Genomic DNA, 12,492 nt, shown 5'->3' on the forward strand with positions numbered 1-12,492 from the left:
CACCAGTTGTCTGTTTCTATGAGGCCCTTTTGGAGGATGCTTGTGTCGGCTGGAGAGTCGATTATGGTGCCCAGTTTGCAGTCATCTGCGAACTTGGTCAGCCACAGTCCTTCCATGTTGGCCTGTACCTCTGAGAAATATATACCAAACAAGAGAGGTCCCAGGACTGAGCCTTGTGGGACACCACTTGTAACTGGTTTGGAGTCTGACATGGCTCCAGCAATTCTAACCATATGGGTTCTGTCCTTGAGCCAGTTTGCAATCCATCTAGTGACATAGGGGTTTATATTTAAGCTGGTGAGCTTATCTATAATGCCCGAGTGGGGTACTGTATCGAAGGCTTTTGCGAGGTCCAGGTAGGCTGTGCGGACCACCTTCCCCTCGTCAATGGCCTTGGTGACTGTTTCAAAGAAATCAACCAGGTTTAAGAGGCAGGATCTGCCCTTAACAAAGCCGAACTGGGTAGGATCCAGTGTTTGTAGGTCCCCAATATCTTTATTTATGAGGTCCATGATGATCCTTTCCATAGCTTTGCAGACCAAGCTAGTCAGGCTTATGGGGCATAGTTTCCAGGATCCGTTGAGGCACCACCTTTATGGAGAGGGACCACTGTTGCTGTACACCACTCTTTGGGCACATATCCTGTAGTAAGGCTGAGATTGAACAGTAGTTTTATGTTTGGGTTTAGCTCTTCTTGGAGTTCATGTAGGACGCAGCCCAGGACACCATCTGGTCCCATTGATGCTGTGTTTTTTGCTTTGGAGAGGGCGGCTCTTACCTGAGCATCTGAGATGTCAGGGGGGCAACACTCTGCTGGGATAGATATTTGCCCTTTTGGTGGGGAGGGGTGGGGGAGAAGTTTGCACTGAACCTGTCAGCTTGGATGTTGGCAATGTCTGTGGGTTCGGTATATTTTTTGTCATTTTGGACTAATTCTGAGCATATCTGGGAATTACCACCCAGGTTACTAACATAACTAAAGAAAGCCTTGTGATTATCCTTAGTGTCCTGTGCAATTTTTCTCTTGAAGCTGGCCTTAGACAATTTTATGAGTGCCCGTAGTTTTTTGCTAATACTGATCAGTGATGCCTTCCCTTTTTGGGATTTTGCTCTATCATTTAGTAGCTTTCTCCTTCTATTGTATAGTTTGTTTATGGCTTGGGTCCACCAGACAGGACGTCTGCCTTTGGAGGATTGGGTCTTGGTTTTATTTGGGATCGCATGATCCATGCATTCCTGAAGGTGTTCATAGAATGCGTTTATAAAGGATTCTGCGGTCTGGGCTGTATTTTCCACAGGCCCGGGGGCTTTAAAGGATTCCACCTCAGTTTTGAGGAGTGTGAAATTTGCTTTAGAGAAGTTTTTCACTGTGGTTTTCTGGGCAGGGGGTGGGGTCGGTATGTGAATATCCAGTGAGATTAGTTTATGGTCTGATCTTACCAGTGAGGGATACACTTCTGGTCTGGAGTATAGAGTCCCCATGTTGGTGATGATCAGGTCCAGTATGTTTTCCCCTCTTGTGGGAGTGGTAACAAGTTGTTCCATAGCATTTGAGTTTATAAATTCTAGGAATCTTTGGGCTAGGGAGTTGGAGCTAGAGTAATGCTCCCAGTCTATGTTTGAGTAGTTGAAGTCGCCCAATATAATGGTGTTTGGAGAGACCTTCATATTTTCCAGTGTTCTCAGGAAGGCCAAGTGGGGTTCCTGGGTTTGGGAGGGTGGTCTGTAGCAGGCTATAAACTGGAAGGCAGTTTTACCCACTGTTAGTTGCACATGGATAGTCTCTGAAGCTTCATGCTTTGCCACCAACCTGGAGGTGTGGGTATCTTTGATGAATATCGATACTCCCCCTCCTTTTGTGGTTTGGTCCAAGTTTTGGGGCCGAAAAGCATGGTATGAGGTATAACCTGGTAGTGCTGGGGTGCTCTCAGGAGCCCTGAACCAGGTTTCTGTTACTGCACAGATATCGATGTTCTCCATGCTAAGGAGAGTTTCGAGTGCGTGCATCTTGAGGTTTAGACTTCTGGCGTTGAGTAGCAAGAGCCTTTGCCAATATCCAAAAGCCCAGGGGTGACAGGTGCAAGCCGTCCCTAGTGAAGCATCGTGGCTTGTTGAGCATATCATCCCAAGCTGACAGGCATTGGATCCCTTTTGAATGACACCAGTACTTAAGCCAATTGTTGAAATTGATCATCTTGTCTTCATATTGTGGCATCATTCTTGGTGAGGGTAAGATGCTACTCAAGGTCAGGGTCATACCAGCCTGGGCTACATGCTCAGAGAGCTCCTTTATGTCTCTTTTCATGTAGTCCAGGGAGGTATGTCTCAGGTCATTCACACCAGCATGGACAATGACTGAGTCATATTTGTACTTGCCTTGGAGTGACTTGAGTGCTTGTGTTATGTGGCAGTTCCTAGCACCCGACAGGCTGCTCACCGTGACCCTCTCCTTGTTCAGCCTGGTGAGCGGGACATCAGTGTGCCTGACGATAGAGTCACCTATTACAAGTGTATCAGGTGTGTTGTTTAGTCTTAAGGGCTGTGACTGTTTGGCACACTGGCTTTGTGAGATATGTGTTGCACGTGTTTTGTTTTGGGGTAGCGGCTGCTTGGGTGTCTGCTTTGGAGGTCTCTGCTCCTTCGGCAGATCTTTATTTAGATCTTCCGAGTATGTTTTTGTGTGATTATGTGTTTGGTTTGCTGTCTTGGTAGGTCTATGTGAGACTGGAATTGTAGTGAGTGTGGTTTCCTTCTCCTCCTGACTGGTTATGCCAGTACTGAGTTGAGAGAGCTTAGCCTCCAGTTTGGCTATATGGTTGCATCTCTCACATGTGTTGGAATTTGTTGGGAGGAGGAGAGGGTTGTCTGTGTACATGAGGCAGTTGTAACATTGCCTCAAGATTCCCTGATTCACTAGCTGGACCAGAGAGGAGATTGACAACTGACCTTTGGACATGCTAGAATAATATTGGGAATTCCTTAATAATTGAAAACCAGGGCCAGTGGGGAGTGAGGGTGTAGTGCTTTTAATTTTTAGTGCTGACTTATATAATTGCTTTAGTGAGCAAGTGCCAGGTAACTTAAGTGCAATGTGTTACAGGTAACTTAAATGCAAAAACGACAAACAGTAACTTTCTTTCAAGTGAAACAATGAAATAAGTACAGTAAGCAATGCAGATATCACTAGTGATCCACAGAAGCGCTGAGAAGCCACGTATTAGGTGGAATTAGCTTTCCAGGGAAATAACAAGCAAACAAACAACAAGCATATAAACAAAGCTAGATTCAGCAGGCCTGGATCTAGTGTATGCTACAGCAAACAAGGTGTACCAATTTCAGTAAGATACAGTTCAAATATTCAGGCACTATAAACCTTTAACCAGAAATTCCCAGCTCAGAAGGGCAGAGTCCAGCCTTTCTCCCACAAGAGTGCAGACCACAAACCTTCTTAATGTAAAATAACTGGCCTGAAGCCCAAGTGCTTAAACCAGAACTAATACACTTTAAGAATAACAGACACTGGGCTCTCAATCAGCAGTTCCCAACTTAGAAGGATGAAAGCTACCTGTCCTGCCACCACAGTGCATGCCACAAACCTTCCTAATGTAAAACAACTGGTCTGAAGCCCAAGTGCTTAATCCAAAAGACTTAGAATGATAGCTACACTTTAATCAAGTTACTACCAAGCAGTAATAAATACAATTGAATACTTTAGAGAATGCCTGGATTAGTGCTCAAGTTACACAAACAAAGCTAGATCCAGAAGGCCCGAATCCAGTCTATGCCACAGCAAAGAAGGTGCACCAACTTCAGTAAGAAGCAGTTCAGATATGCATGCACTATAAGCCTTCAACCAGAAATTCCCAGCTCAGAAGGGCAGAGTCCAGCCTCTCCTCCTACAAGAGTGCAGACCACGAACCCTCTTAATGTAAAATAACTGACCTGAAAGCCCAAGTGCTTAAACCAGAATTAATACACTTTTAAAATAACAGACACTGAGCCCTCAATCAGCAGTTCCCAACCTAGAAGGATGTAAGCTACCTGTTCTGCCACTACAGTGCAGACCACAAACCCTCTCAGTGCAAAACAACTGGTCCGAAGCCCAAGTGTTTAAACCAAAAGGCTTAGAATGAGTTACACCAAGCAGTAATAAATACAATTGAGTACTTTTAAGATGATGCAAAAGTAAGAAAAGTAGGTAGAAACACAAGTACATTAAAAGCAGATGAATTTTTTTTTTCTGAACAAGTGCTGAGATCAAAATAACTGATTTGAGTGCTGAAACTAGAAAACTGGCTAGTTATAAAAAAAAACTAAGCTAGAAGGCTTCCCTCCAACACAGAAGGGCTTGGGGGCTCAGAAGCCTACAAATAGTCTATACCACTTAACAGGAAAGGCAGGAAACAAGCTTATTTTTTTTTCTGTTTCCCAGATGCTCTCTTTGTACACAGTAGGATTGCCTGAAATCAGAATATGATCTCACTGCACTCAGTTGAGTGAGCAAATGAGATGGGCCCAGAAGGAGTATCCAAACACAAATTTACAAGAGGGGTGGGCAGTTGCAAGGCCACTAAGATTAACACCAAAACAAAAACAGGGAAGGTGAGTGGGACTAACTGAAGAGCAGAGTCAAAACTTCCAGTTCAGTTAATATTCCTTCCACACAGTTAAAATCAATTTAAATATTGTATTTTTTTGAAAAAAAAAAGTGCAGATAAAGTACTTAAATTCTCTTATACGTCCAGTTGAATATAGCAAGTTCTTAGCCGGCTAAAGCTGAGGTTTTTAAGCAGAAAATATTTCACACTGTACCACTTAAATAGGCAAGGACAGGAAATCAAAGAATGTGACTACCCCCACACCTGTAATTACTAGCAAATAACAAAATTCAGCAAACACTGACTAACTTCCAGTTCAGCTAATATTCCTTCCACACAGTTAAAATCAATTTAAATACTGTATTTTTGAAAAAAAAGAGCAGATAAAGGTACTTAAATTCTCTTATACGTCCAGTTGAATATAGCAAGTTCTTAGCTGGCCAAAGCTGAGGTTTTTAAGCAGAAAATATTTCACACTGTGAAACTTAAATTATAAGAACTTTGACTTTAAAGAACTTTGACTTTACTGTATTATTATTTATTATAAACACATCTTGTTTCATTGCTCTAACTGCCCATTTTTCTGTAATGGATACATTTCCACCCTTAAAATTATGTAACATTATATGATTTTCTGCTAACATCACATGTTCAAAAATCCCACGATGCATCCATCAAATGATGGCAGATGAATTCTTAAATCTATGTTCACACTCATCTCAGTTTTGAAACCACATTTTTAATTCAGATTTTCACAGATATTTTTGACATCAAAAGATAAAGTAATATGATTCAGAAACACATTTGGTATGGACAACAAACCCTTGGGCAAAAGATATAATCCTATTTCAGGAAATAAACTGCCTGAAATATTAATTGCAGTTTAAAAAAGTGGTTATTTATGCCATTTCTATTGTGCTTATTTCTATCTTTTTATACTACATTTGGCAAAATGGACTGTATAATTCTTATGTTAAACAAATCTTATGATAATATCCAAGTTACTGTAGAGTGATCAAGTCTGAATGCTTCAGAATTGATCTATAATATCATTGTTATCTTGTACCCTTATTTTGCTTCTAGTTAAATGTTCTACCATTATTATATTTTATTTTGTGGCAATTGAACTATGAAGTCTACACTATTTTTATTCCTTTTCATAATTACTTAGCTAAAAGGTGCTGGTATTCTAAATGCTTCCTGAATGAGAATAGTTGTGTTTCTTCTCCAGCTCTAGTTGAAGTTTGCTGTCTTATCACCAATGTCCCATTATTAGACAATAGTTGAATCACACACTGTCATCCTGTTGTACTGTCTTCCTCTTCGTTTCTAGTGCAATACACTTAACCCTCTCAGAATCTTGTACTCAGGTAACTAATTAACACCTTTGCTACCTGCCAGGAAACCTCTTGGTTCCAGACAGCATTTTAAAATAAAAAATCCTGTGCTGAAAACACACTCTGTAATATTTACAATTTCCAATAAATAAAGTGAATTACAAAAAAAAACAAAAAAAAACCAAAAAAAAAAAACAAAATACAAAAGCTCTTGGTAGGCAGTAAGCTTCAGACTGGTGCTATTGTCAAACTTCTATCTGCAGGTGTTGATTTTATACTAAAAATAAAGGAAAGAACAATTGTATTTCATTTGCCAAAAATTAATAGAATTATAGTAAAATAATGGGTTATATCTCTCTGTACAATGGTTATATCTCTCCATGTGCAAGACAGAGCCAAGATATTACTGGGAGAATCATTTTCAGAGCTTTCCAATTATGTATGATAAGGGGGTTGCATACTGCTGTTTTACAAGATTGCATAATCTATGTAAATAAAGCATATACTGTTTTTACAATATTTTAAAACAACATTAATCAACAAAACTATGCATATTAGGTGCACAATATCAGTGCCGACATTGTGCCTTAATGTTTAATGTTCAGCTGTAGGTAACAGATTCACTTTAGAAGCTCGAAATACTGAAATATCGAAATTCAGTATTTCAGGCCCATAAAGTGGAATCCTGAAAACAGCGAAACCTCAGAAAAATGAAATTCAAAACCTCACATACCAGTGGTTTTGAATTAGCACTTCTGGTGTTTTGCTGTGGTTATGGATTCAGTTCAGGTAAGTGTTAATGTGTTAAGGGTTTTGGGTAGGGGCTGTGGTGTGTGATAAGTGTGTTTTGTTGCTGTGATGTGTGTGTCAAGGAGAATGTAGCTTGTTTGGTGGTGTTTTGTGTGTTTTTTGCATGTAGTGCAACCTCGGAGTTAGAATATTTAAGTAGAGGGGGGTGTTGGGGGAGCAGCCCCCCACATGGGGGGTGCATAGGGGCTTGCCCCCCTGCTTTTATGTAGTAGAGAGCTTGTGTGTGTATATGTGTGTGTCTGTGTGTGTGTGTGTGTGTGTGTGTGTGTGTGTGTGTGTGTGTGTGTGTGTGTGTGTGTGTGTGTGTGGGGAGGAGGGTGTGTGTTTGTGGACAGCAGAAGTGTAATTCAAAATGTTCGGTATGCAAGATTTTGAATTTCATGCTTCTGAGTTTTTGTACTTGTTAGATTTCAACTTTATAGCCTCGAAATACTGAATTTCGACATTTCAGTATTTCCAGGATATAAAGTGAATCCATAAGTAACATAGCATTTATGCAATTAGTGCTGCTATGAAACTAAAAAGAAAGCCTTCCACTAAAGATGACTACCCCCACCAATAAACTAAAGAAAACTGTTACATAGAGAAAAACAATGTTGATATATTTTTAGAACAGTTGCCATTGATACATCATGTTCCATTATCTGCAGAGACACTAACCTGCTTAATCAGAAACAAATGCAATAGTTCAGTGACTTGATATTTACTCAATTAAACATGTGACATGTTGAAAATTTAAAAACTCTATTTGTCATGTAGTTTTGTACATATTCCCAAGTTTATCTTCCTTAAATGTAAATTTTTATTAATTTAATCTACCTTCCTTCTGTAAACTGTCATTCTGATAGTGTGAGCCTGAATATCAAAATTTCATGCAGTGATACATACTTTTTCCTCTGTGTTGATCTGTATGACAATAAAGTTTACTTTGACTTTGAATTATACAATCTTTTTAGTTGCACCAGTTTCTCCAAACAGATGAATAATTTTAAATATCACCACTGCACAATTAATGGTACATACATAATGAAGATAAACTTGAGAATATGTGCTAAAGTATATGAAAAGAACCAGTTGGTATAATGGTTAAAATGTTTGCCTTCTGTACATAAAGAAGAATTGATCCTGACCTCTGGCCAATTCCTGTATGGCATTTTCATGTTCTCCTTGTGTCTTTGTGGAGTTCCTCCCACCTCCACAAAACATGCTGAGTTTTTCCATCTCAAACTCATCCAAGGATAGAGTTGTGGGCAACAGCACATAGGTAGAAGGTCTGTACAGACCAACTGCTTTGGGCACCTACTGTGGTGCTCCGTATCTTCAAGACAGGAGTATAAGCATCATGACTCTGTGCCATGGCAGGGCTAGCTACTCAGTTGTATCAAATATGACTTTTGGTGATTTGGTCATGGTGATTAATGCTGTCAAATTGGAATGGTAATTTGCTGGTGATAAGTGAGGACCTGGCCTACTCTGACCTATGCCAAGGACGCATGCTAATGGTGGGAGGGGAGTATGTGCCCCTATTGGCCAGTGAGTGCCCTACATAAAGCCCATCAGCCCTGGTTGACTGGTGTCCATTTGCCCAGCTTGGGTTATCTGGGATAGCTCTGTTGAGTGAAAGCTGGACATAAAACCAGTAAACCTGCCAAACATGAACTAGCAGTTGCTACACTCAATATAGATTCACTGACAGGATGGAGCTTGGACGTAAGGTATCCTATGATGTCTTATGTATCCAGGAGACAAGATGGAGGGCAATGCAGCAAAGCTACTTGGCTTGAGATCCAGAGACTACTACTCAGGAAGAGGATAGGCTAAAAATGTTGAGGTGATTGTGGTGAGGAAGATGCTTCAGAAGACAGTGAGGGATGTCATCAGAACTGGCGACAGACTCATGGCAATCAGAATCCAATATAATGAGAGAGAGAAGTTTTCATAATCTCAGGGTATGCCCCACAGCAGGGTTGTGATAAAGAGGAAAATAATGCATTCAGACAGCAGCTGCAGGATAAATAAAGCAGGGCAACATGAATTGGTGTTGATAATGGGTGACCTGAATGCATATATTAGGAGAGACATAACAGGATATGAAAATGCCTTGGGGTCCACATGGGTGGGGTAGCATGAATAAAGAAGAAGAAGCTGTTCTAGTCTTCTGTTTGGCAAAAGGCTTGATTGTGGCCAACACATGGTTCAGGAAGAGAGAGAGTCACATGCAAGAGTGTGCAACATGCAGCTCAGATAGACTCTGTCCTAGTAAGGAAAAGAAAAAGCACAGCAGTTCAAGGAATTACTCAGGGCTCTGGAACCTGAAGAAGACATAATATGTGGAGATGAAGAAGAAGAATGGCAGAGCCTCAAAACAGCATGTGTGAGTACTACAGAACAGATATGTGGCCAAGCCAGGTATGGAAATAAGGTACCTAAGGAAAGCTGGTGGTAGAATATGGAAGACCAGGAAGTCATCAAAATAAAGAGGCAGTGCAGGAAAAAGTGGGAGATAGAAAAACTCATAGCAGTATGGAGCAAAAGACATATCCCAGATGACTGGAGAATAAGTATATTAGTGCCAGTGTTCAAAAACAAAGGGGACACCTACAACTGTGGGCAGTATAGAGGTATCAAATCCTGCCACATTGCTTAAAAGTTCAGAAGAGGGTGATTAGGAGGCTTGTGGTGGTGTGAAGCCAAAGAAACACTAGTAAAATGAGTGCAGGCTATTTACAAGGACCCAATGACTCAAGTCCGAACAGTGTTCTGTCTCACTGAATGGTTCACAGTGGGAGTGGATGTGCATCAGTGTTCAGCTCTGAGCCCACATACTGATGAGAAACTACATTTGCAAACTGGTCAGAGTGGACAGAGCAATAAAATTGATGTATGCAGATAATGTAGGCAGACCATAAACAACAACTTTAGCAAAAGACAGGAGAATGTAATGCAAAATGTAAGGCAGATAGGATGAAACTGCATACAGATAACAGTTTAATGGCAGCAAATGGGGGGGAATTAGAAGAAGCTGAGACTTGAGATATAAGGGAAATAGTGTAACAGGTCAACAGCTTCAAGTATCTGGGAGGTGTGTTTGAGGAAAAGGGAAATCTGAATGAGGATGTCAAAGACAGAATTAGTGGGGCTGAAGTCAACTGGCATAAAGTGTCAGGGGTGGTACATGACAGAAGTATGCCAAAGAAGCTAAAAGGTAAGGGGTAAAAAACAGTGGTATGACTGGTCCAAATACATGGTACTAAAACATGGGCATCGAAGGCAGAGCAGCTGAGGAAGCTACAGATGATGGAGATGAAGTGCCTGAGATGGATGGTAGGATGCACGCTGTGTGACAGATGAAGAAATGAAGAGACAGGAATAGAAGCCAAAGTAGCTCCAAATGTAGAAAAGGTCAAAGAAAACAGTTTATGGTAGTTTGGGCACATGTGCAGGGGACAATCTGCCGAACAAAATTTGGGACAGATGGGAAGAAGGTAGGAGGAAAAGATGGCATCTAGCAAAGATATGGAAGGACTGTGTGAGAGAAGACCTGCGATGGTCAGGCATAAGTGTCAAAGAAGGTAAAAGAGTGCCACTGAAGAGAGAGTGATGGATGGTGACAATGGTCATGACACCCTAACTGCATGTAGGAAAATGGGAACAAGGGGATTGATGATTACCATTAGCAGTGTTTCTAACTGCTGTTAAAGGTTTTTATTATTATTATTATTATTATTATTATTATTATTATTATTATTATTATTAATATTAGTAGTACTAGTATACTATTGTTGTTATGATAAGTGGTAGCAGTAATATAAGTATTAATTCTGTATCCTTCATTTTGTTTTGTGCAATTATTAGTATTATAATTTTTCCAGATGTACAGGTAACTAACACCATCTTATTTTTATAAAGGGAAATGTAGATGTTCATCATTCATAGGGCACTTAGACAATCCCTAAAATAAATGCTTGTAGCCTCACTATAACTCTGAATATAATGAACTAGTTCTAGTCTTCTTCTTCTTCTGGTTTTTCCCTCAAATTAATTGGCAGTGAAGTTTTACAGTGTCGAGTTGCCAGCCCGGCACCCAACCTTCCACAGAAGGCACACACACATGCACACCTAGGGCCAATTTAGAGTGTCCAATCCACCTGCAGCATGTCTTTGGGATGTGGGAGGAAACCGGAGCACCCGGAGGAAACCCACGCGACCACATGCAGACTCCGCACAGAAGGCACCCCAGCCGAGGATCGAACCGGAGAACCTCTTGCTGTGAGGCGGCAATGCTAACCACTGTACCACCGTGGCCGCCCATGATGAACTAGTTCTAGTAAATCATATAAATAAGTGCTTCACATCCCATAGTCATGTACTTTGTATAAAACTGTTGGAACAATGTATAGAAAACAAAATAGAAACTGTTGTAATACTGTTTACCCCAACTGATATGACCATTAAATATTCTTGAGTTATCTATTATATAATGAACATAGATTCAGTGAAACAAACTGGCCAGTCTTACTGGTTCCTGTTTTGCCCTTAGTAATAGATTCTGAGATAGTTTAACATGTAAGTGATTGTGGATTAGGAAACAAATGTGAAACTTAGTTGTGACATATGTGGCTTCATATACACAACAAAAGTATGATTCATGATATAATTATATGACAGTTAGGTTTCTTGTAATTGCATCCACCAGATTAAACTGCACTTGATATATTTTTTGAAGTTCAGATTACTAGCCACTTTGTCCACTTACAAAGCCATTTATTCTCATTAGCTATTTTAAGTATTATTTTGTGTTCTTGTGGCAGGTGGTCATATCTCTCAAAGGATGAGGAATCTAACATTGTCAGCATATTGTTAATACAAAATTCTTCAAATATCAATTAATGTAATTTGTCTGTCAGCATAGTATTTTCAAATAAAATTTACAACATCGTTTTCTACATGTGTGTTTGTGGGAAGAGACCTGCCATACTCTATGTAGGAAACTGAGTCCCCCACACCCTTCCTTAAAATTGCTAACTGGAAAAATCACTGTATCTCCAGGGAAAACGAACAGCAATGTTCCTCCCATCTTCCATTAGTCTTCATTACCCAATGACATGACCACGCACAGCTGATCCAGTAGAAAGATTAACACAGCTACCTAGTCCTATATTTACACTGCTACTAAGTAGAAAATCAATTTATAGCAGCAAGCAAACCCAGTTTTCAGTCAATTAAACTGCTTCCACTAAATCAGTTTCATCAAGGCAAAACTTTGTGTACAAAGTAAAAATGAAAAAGCAGCAAACCAAAGACCAGGAAGGAATGGGGCCACAAAACTTATAAGCTTTCGTTCACATATCAACATTTTCCAAATTAAATTCATATAACAACTCTAATAGATGCCATGAATCTTTTAAATAAAACCTTGAACTTTGAACAATAGAGTTCAAAATTGTATCTAACCAAATAGAAATTGGTTCAGTCTTAAGAGTATGCTGCTCTGCATTTGTGGACTTTAGGAATACCAAAGAGAACTGCTAACTTAGGATGTTCAACCTGTAAGAACATGTATACTGAGAGTCCAATATTACCTTGACAAAATAAATCAAATAATAAAGTGTCAATATGCTTGAAACACAATAAAACTTTATTTATATTGACCTGTTTGTAGTTTCTATGGTCACTCAAAAGTTGCAGCATAGCATTTTCATAGTCCACAGTATGCATAATGACTAGGGCCCCACCCTTGTTTGCCT

General features: G+C 40.0%; 1 protein-coding gene across 1 annotated transcript in view; it reads right to left on the reverse strand.

The window, feature by feature from the left end:
• Positions 1-12,492, reverse strand: part of LOC122794316 (RLA class II histocompatibility antigen, DP alpha-1 chain-like) — a 265,847-nt gene that overhangs the window by 19,680 nt on the left and 233,675 nt on the right. The gene's annotated exons all lie outside the window — the stretch shown is intronic.

This window comes from Protopterus annectens, chromosome 2.part1 (assembly GCF_019279795.1).
Source record: "Protopterus annectens isolate FY-2018-M chromosome 2.part1, PAN1.0, whole genome shotgun sequence".
NCBI classification, from domain to species: domain Eukaryota; kingdom Metazoa; phylum Chordata; order Ceratodontiformes; family Protopteridae; genus Protopterus; species Protopterus annectens.